This window comes from Mustela nigripes, unplaced genomic scaffold (assembly GCF_022355385.1).
Source record: "Mustela nigripes isolate SB6536 unplaced genomic scaffold, MUSNIG.SB6536 HiC_scaffold_20, whole genome shotgun sequence".
Taxonomy (NCBI): domain Eukaryota; kingdom Metazoa; phylum Chordata; class Mammalia; order Carnivora; family Mustelidae; genus Mustela; species Mustela nigripes.
The window spans coordinates 2,404,718-2,412,829 of NW_026739436.1; the positions used below are offsets into that span (position 1 = coordinate 2,404,718).

Genomic DNA, 8,112 nt, shown 5'->3' on the forward strand with positions numbered 1-8,112 from the left:
GTGTCCCTATTTTTTTATAGCCATTATTTTATTGAATTCTGAAAAACTATGGATTTGGTATCACTTTCTTTAAATTTATTTTTTATTTATTTTCAGCATAACAGTATTCATATTTTTGCACCACACCCAGAGCTCCATGCAATCTGTGCCCTCTATAATACCCACCACCTGGTACCCTGACCTCCCACCCCCCGCCCCTTCAAAACCCTCAGATTATTTTTCAGGATTCATAGTCTCTCATGGTTCACCTTCCCTTCCAATTTCCCCCAAATTCCTTCTCCTCTCTGTATATAGTGTCTCTAGGTAGAGTTTTTTCCCCATTGCATGGAATCTGCACATGTCTTTAAGTCTAAAATAAGTCTCTTTTAGGCAGAATATTTTGGGGTCTTACTTTTGTATTCCATCTGTCATCATATGACTTTTGATTGGAGCAGTTTGTCCATTCACATTCAAAGTAACAATAGGTAAGTATGTTTTTGTTGTCATTTAAAAAAATGGAGCTCTTCATGAATTTTCATGTCATCCTTTTGTAGGGGTATGCTAATCTTATTTGTCTTTTCTCTTTTTAGTGTGTATGCTGTCAAAGCAACCATTGTATTGTTTCTTACATGACTCATTTCTTCCCTTCCTTAATATATTGTATCTTAATATATATTGTATTTCTCTATATATTACATATGGAATAAAAATAGTGGTTTTATATATATTTGCATTCATGTTATATATTGTATTATTTTGTACTTTCTTTTTGGATTTGGATTAGAGTTTGCAATATACATTTATAATTCATACAAATCTACTTTTAAATAATGAATTCACTTCACAGGCATTGCAAATTCTTTATAATTTTGTATTATATTCTTTATAATAAAATTTCCTAATTCCTCACTCTCCCATCTAGTTCTAGTGTTCTCCTTCATTTAACTTATACACTAGCTTACATAATCAAATACATTATCCCCTATTATTAATTTGGTAAACTGTTATCTATTACATCATGTAGAAAGATGAGTTATTTTACCCTCACTTATACACTTCATATGACATTCTAATATGCTTTCTTTGTGAAGATCTGTTTCAAGAAAATATCATTTTTCCTCCTTCTAAAAACAAAACAAAACTAACAAAAAAAAAAAAAAAGAAATCCTCCAAGGTAAATCTACTGAGAACTGCCTTCAATTTTTGAGAAATTATTTACCCTTTACTTTTGAAGAATTTTACATGGCACAAAATTCTAGGCTGGTGGTACTTCTTTCTTGCTTGTATGTTTTCTGAAAAGATTAATGTAATTCCTATATTACTCTTCCATAGGTAATTCTGTGCTCTGACTTCTTTCAATAATTCTTATCTTTAAAATTTTGCAGTTGAATATAATGGGCCTAGAAGTAAGCTCAGAGCACTTTGGGATTTTTGTCTTGTGTTTGGCATAAATGGGGGGAAGGTGAACAAGATACATCATAATTATTTCAAATATTGCTTGTATTCCTCCCATCCCTTTTTTCTTGTAATCATTTATACCTATGTTATACCTTTTGTATATGTCCCAGTTTTTGGATATGCTATTCTCTTTCTTTATTTCCTCCCCTTTTCTATTTTCATCTTGGTTTTCAATTAGGATCTTTCTATCATCAAATGCTCAATCTCCAATATTCTTTTCAGTCATGTACACTAATCAATCCACCATAGGCATTCTTTATTTTGTCTGTAATAATTTTGACTTCTAGAATTTTTTTCTTAGAATTTTTATCTGTTACATTATCCATTTGTTCTCACATTTTCTTGACTTTTACCATAATGATCTTAGCATATTAATTACAGGCTTTTAAATTCCCTGGTCTGATAATATCAACATTCCAGCCATATTCGTTGTGGCTTTTGTTTTTTAAAACTGTGATTTTGGCCTTTTGGCACTCCTTCTAAGTTTTTGTTGAATGATGTACATGATATATTAGCTAAAGCTGCAGTGACTAGCATTTTAAGTCATTTGGTGGTAAAGTCTGTGGACAACCATTCAACAGTTCTATGATGAAAACTCAGTGCTTTGGTGAGCTTATTTCTCTATATTGTTCATTTTCACAATGCCTCTCATTCATCACCCTCCTCACTGTTTCTTTTTAAGGACTGCATGGTTACGGGTGGTTGGGATTAAACATTTGCCTTCTTAGTGTTGGTTAGGCGCTGATAAAATCCCAGCATGTTAAAATAGTTTCTTATTAAGAAAAGAATATTTTTATGTATTAAAAATGGTTATATTTCTGTGATATTCATTGAGGACGTAATAGAATTCCTGAAGATAATACAAAAATTTGGGCTTCCCTCTTAAGTAAGCCCTTGCAAGTTCTTTGTTTGTTTGTTTTTGTACTATTTGCTCACCTTTTTACTTACTTTTTAACTCTATGTCATCCACACTGAATCCCTGGCAATTTTTTAACTATAGTGCAGTTTTTCTACCCTAGGAATTGTTTTCAAAGTGTTTAGTTTTTGTGGAACTTACCCAAATAAGTTTCATTTTCCACATTAGTAGCCTGGTCTGTGACCTTGTTTCCCTGATGGATCTGTGAAGAGGTGATGGTTTTTCAGTCTGTCCAGTTTTTTTACTTGTTAGCACGATGTGGTCAGTAGAAGTTGCTCTTTTTGGAAATTGATTATGAGCAAAATATTTAAACACAAGTTCCTTGAATAGGTTAAAATGAGAGTCAGCCATATACATACTAAGTTAATCCTTAATGAAATTCCAAAAACACAGGTCTAAATCAGAGATCAACCAAATATAGCCACATCAAACCCATTATCTGATTTTTCTAAGTACAGTTTTAGAACAATGAGGTAATGTTGATTAAAAAAAAAAAAACCCAAACAAACAAATCAACAAACTATGGTGGTGTTTGTTTCCACAAACAACAACAGAGTTGAGTAGATGTGAGAGAGAGCACTAATATTCCCTGTAAAAGATAACATATTTATAATCTGACCCTTTAGAGACAAAAGTCTGTTGAGCCCTGATCAAAACTTTTAGTGATATATCAGGAAATGATTTAAGAGGTACAAAATGAGAGAAAATGACTTTTTCATCATTACATATTATTATCTTATATCAAGAAATATGATTTTGACCCTTAATGGCATTTAATTTTACTATAATGTATCAGGTGATAGCATAAAAATCTCTGAGACAAGGCTGTAGAAACTGGTGGAATAACTCAATATTATATACGTGTGTATGTATGTATATGTTTAAACACCATACATTTTTGTTTTTGGCAAATTATTGAGAAAAGAAATTCATAAGGATTTTTAAATAGTAAAACTAAAGCCTTCCAATATGATGTTTACTCAAATTCTACATCATAATTATTTTTTAAAAAATTTCATTTCAGCGTAACAGTATTCATTGTTTTTGCACCACACCCAGTGCTCAATACAAACCATGCCCTCCCTAATACCCACCACCTGGTTCCCCAAACCTCCCACCCCACCCCTTCAAAACCTTCAGGTTGTTTTTCAGAATCCATAGTCTCTCATGGTTCACCTCCCCTTCCAATATCCCTCAACTCTCTTCTCCTCTCCATCTCCCCATGTCCTTTATGTTAATTTTAATGTTCCACTGAGAAATGAAACCTTATGATAATTGACTCTCTCTGCTTGACTTATTTCACTCAGCATAATCTCTTCTAGTCCTGTCCATGTTGCTACAAAAGTTGGGTGTTCATCCTTTCTGATGGAGGCATAATACTCCATAGTCTATATGAACCACATCTTCCTTATCCATTCGTCCATTGAAGGGCATCTTGGTTCTTTCCACAGTTTGGTGATTGTGTACATTGCTGTTATGAACATTGTGTGAATATATCCCTTCTTTTCACTGCATCTGAATCTTTGGGTTAGATACCTAGTAGTGTAATTCCTGGGTTTTAGGTAGCTGTGTTTTTAATATATTTTTTAAATGTAGGTAGCTCTACTTTATTTTTAATGAGGAACTTGCATACTGTTTTCCAGAGTGGCAGTTATATTTTCATTTTCATTTGTATCAAGCTATTTACTCCTAGCTTCTCTTCTGTTTGCTTCTTGGATACATTCGTTGTTTAAAATTTGGTTTCAATTTCCACGTACTTGCAAATTCTCCATTCTTCATCTACCTTCAATTTTAGATGAATTCCATTATTGCGTAAGATATGTGATATAATTTCTTGGGCGCCTGGGTGGCTCAGTGGGTTAAGCCGCTGCCTTCGGCTCAGGTCATGATCTCAGAGTCCTGGGATCGAGTCCCGCATCGGGCTCTCTGCTCAGCAGGCTCGGAGCCTGCTTCCCTCTCTCTCTCTCTGGCTGCCTCTCCGTCTACTTGTGTGATTTCTCTCTGTCATATTAATAAATAAAATCTTAAAAAAAAAGATATGTGATATAATTTCAAATTGCTGAATAAAACTTTTCTTTTTTTTAAAATGATATTATTTATTTTACTTGAAATACAGATTACAAGTAAGCAGAGAGAGAGAGAGAGGAAGCAGGCTCCCCACTGAGCAGAGAGCCCAATGCAGGGTTAACCCTGAATAAAATTTTTCTAAAAGTATTTGTTATTACAAATGATGGTGATTATATTATGAAAAATGGTGTCATGTGCATGTGCATGTAAGTAAACACAAAAGAAATTATAAGTAGAGAGTCTTAATAAAATGTGATAATATATGAACAATGTTAACTTCATTTGATTCTTTGCTATGTTTTTTTCAGTTATTGTTTTATACATATAGCTGCCCTTGTTTTTGTTGAAGGTTAACACCTTTATTTATTTTTATAAATAAATAAATTCCCCATTTGGATTGTCTTTTTTATTATTATGTAGTATCTTTCTTTTTCTCTTGTAGTCTTTGTTTTAAAGTTTTTATTGTCTGATATAAATGTTGTTACTCCAGCTTTCATTGTATGTGATTTAGCATGAAAGATGTTTTCTCCATACCCTCACTTTCAGTCTGAAGGTGTCCTAGGTCTAAAAGGAGTCTCCTGTATGTAGCAACTACATGTCCTTTAAAAAAAAAGATTTTATTTGACAGAGAGAGATCACAAGTAGGCAGAGAGGAAGGCACAGAGGGGGATGTAGGCTCCTTGCTGAGCAGAGAGCCTGATGGGGGGCTCAATCCCAGGACCCTTAAATTATAACCTCAACCAAAGGCAGAGGTTTAACCCACTAGGACACCCAGGTAACCCCTACATGGTCTTTTTTTCTTTTTTAGAAAGACTTTTTTTTTTTTTCAAGATTTTATTTATTTATTTGACAGAGAGAGATCATAAGTAGGCAGAGAGGCAGGCAGAGAGAAAGGGAAGCAGACTCTTTGCTAAGCAGAGAGCTCAATGTGGGGCTTGATCCCAGGACTCTGAGATCATGACCTGAGCCAAAGGCAGGGGCTTAACCCACTGAGCCACCCAGGCACCCATTTTTAAAAATCCATTCCAATATGCTGTGTCTTTTGATTGGAGCACCTAGTTCAATTATGTTCAGACTAATTATTGATAGGTGTGTGTTTAGTGTCATTTTATTACTTGCTTTGTCATTGTGCCTGGAGATTTTCTCTGTGCCCCTGTGGACTTTTTCACTTCAGGTGTCTTCATTTCACTCAAAAAGTCCCATTCATATTTCTTGCAGGGCTGGTTCAGTGCTCACAAATTCTTTTATCTTTTGTTTGTCTAGAAGAGTCTTTATGCCTCCTCCTATTCTGATCGATAGCCTTGCTGGATAGAACATTCTTGGCTGCAGATTTTTTTCCCATTACATATTTTGTATGTCTCACACCCCTGCCTCCTGGTCTACCAAGATTCTATGGACAGATCAGCTGCTAACCTTATATAGCTTCCCTTATCAGCCAGCCAGTGGCTTTGTGGAAATGTCATCCTTGTGCGTTTGCTCTATGTGCTTTTGTCTCATTCATACTTCTCTGTAGTCATGGCTCCCTCCCTTCTGCACCACCTGCAATCTGTTCCCGCCATAAACCATGCCTCTGCACTTCCTGCTTTCTTTAATGTGGCTTCTTCTTTCCCTTTAGTTGTGCAGTTTATTTTCTTGTCTTCAGGTTTACTTCTGGGTGTTTAGGATGATTTTATAATTACCTGGTTTTCTGTTCATGGGAATAGGTGAGCTTAGGGTCCTCCCTCTCTGCTGCCTTCTTCCTCTCTGCCACATGAAAGCTATTTGATTACTGAATAAATATTATTTGTTATTGATCTGCTCATATTTTCTATTTTCCTATAAGTCAGTCTCAGTAGTTGTACATTCAACGATTTATCCATTTTAATAGGCTATCTAATTTGCTTTTATATAATTGTGTAGAGTAGACCCATGGTCCTATTTCTGGGTATTGGTTGTAATGTTTCATCCTTCATTTCAGAGTATTTTTTAGTTGAATATTCTTCATTAACCTTAATCTAACTAAAATATTGTGTATTAAAAATTGAGATCTTTGTTTTGTGGATCTGTTCTTTATTCATTCCTGTTTAAATTACATTAGCCAATGCACAGAAATCAGTTGCATTTCTCTACACCAACAGCAAGACAGAAGAAAGAGATATTAAGGAGTCAATCCCATTTACAATTGCATCCAAAACCATAAGATACCTAGGAATAAACCTAACCAAAGAGACACAGAATCTATACTCAGAAAACTATAAAGTACTCATGAAAGAAATTGAGGAAGACACAAAGAAATGGAAAAATGTTCCATGCTCCTGGATTGGAAGAATAAATATTGTGAAAATGTCTATGCTACCTAAAGCAATCTACACATTTAATACATTAGCCAATATTTTATTTTATATTATTATATTTAATTTATTTTTTCATTTTTTAATTTATTTCCAGCGTAACAGTATTCATTGTTTTTGTACCACACACAGTGCTCCATGCAACCTGTGCCCTCTCCAATATCCACCACCAGTTTCTCCCAACCTCCCACTCGCCACCCCTTCAAAACCCTCAGATTGTTTCTCAGAGTTCATAGTCTCTCATGGTTCACCACCCCTTCCAATTTCCTTCAACTCCCTTTTCCTCTCTAACTCCCCTTGTCCTCTATGCTCTTTGTTATGCTCCACAAGTAAGTGAAATCATATGATAATTGACTCTCTCTGCTTGACTTATTTCACTCAGCGTAATCTCTTCCAGTCCCGTCCATGTTGCTACAAAAGTTGGGTATTCGTCCTTTCTGATGGAGGCATAATACTCCATAGTGTATGTGGACCACATCTTCCTTATCCATTCGTCTGGTGAAGGACATCATGTTTCCTTCCACAGTTTGGCAACAGTGGCATTGGCGCTATAAACACTGGGGTACAGATGGCCCTTCTTTTCACTCCATCTGTATCTTTGGGGTAAATACCCAGGAGTGCAATTGTAGGATCATAGGGAATTTCTATTTTTAATTTCTTGAGGAATCTCCGCACTGTTTTCCAAAGTGGCTGCACCAACTTGCATTCCCACCAACAGTGAAGAGGGTTCCACTTTCTCCACATCTCCTCCAACACATGTTGTTTTCTGTCTTGTTAATTTTGACCATTCTAACTGGTGTAAGGTGGTATCTCAATGTGTTCTTTTTATTTATTTTTAATTTATTTTCAGCATAACAGTATTTATTATTTTTGCACCACACCCAGTGCTCCATGCAATTCATGCCATCCCTTCAATGTGGTTTGAATTTGAATCTCCATGAAGGCTAGTGATGATGAGCATGTTTTCATGTGTCTGATAGTCATTTGTATGTCTTCATTGGAGAAGTGTCTATTTATATCTTCTGCCAATTTTTTGATATGATTATTTGTTTTGTGTGTGTGGAGATTCAGGAGTTCTCTATAGATCCTGTTATCAACCTTTTGTCTGAACTGTCATTTGCAAATATCTTCTGCCATTCCGTGTGTTGCCTCTTTGTTTTGTTGACTGTTTCCTTTGCTGAGCAGAAGCTTTTGAGCTTGATGAAGTCCCAAAAGTTCATTTCACTTTTGTTCTATATATATAGAACAAAAGTATATATATTTTGTTATATACCCAAATATATATATATATATATATGTATATATATATATATATACATACACTTTGGTTTTATCAGCAGATTTATCAGCAGATTTCTCCAT

At 34.9% G+C, this 8,112-nt stretch overlaps 1 pseudogene; it reads right to left on the reverse strand.

The window, feature by feature from the left end:
• Positions 1-488: 488 nt before the first annotated feature.
• On the reverse strand, positions 489-589 carry LOC132008057 (U6 spliceosomal RNA; annotated as a pseudogene).
• Between the last annotated feature and the right edge of the window lie 7,523 nt (positions 590-8,112).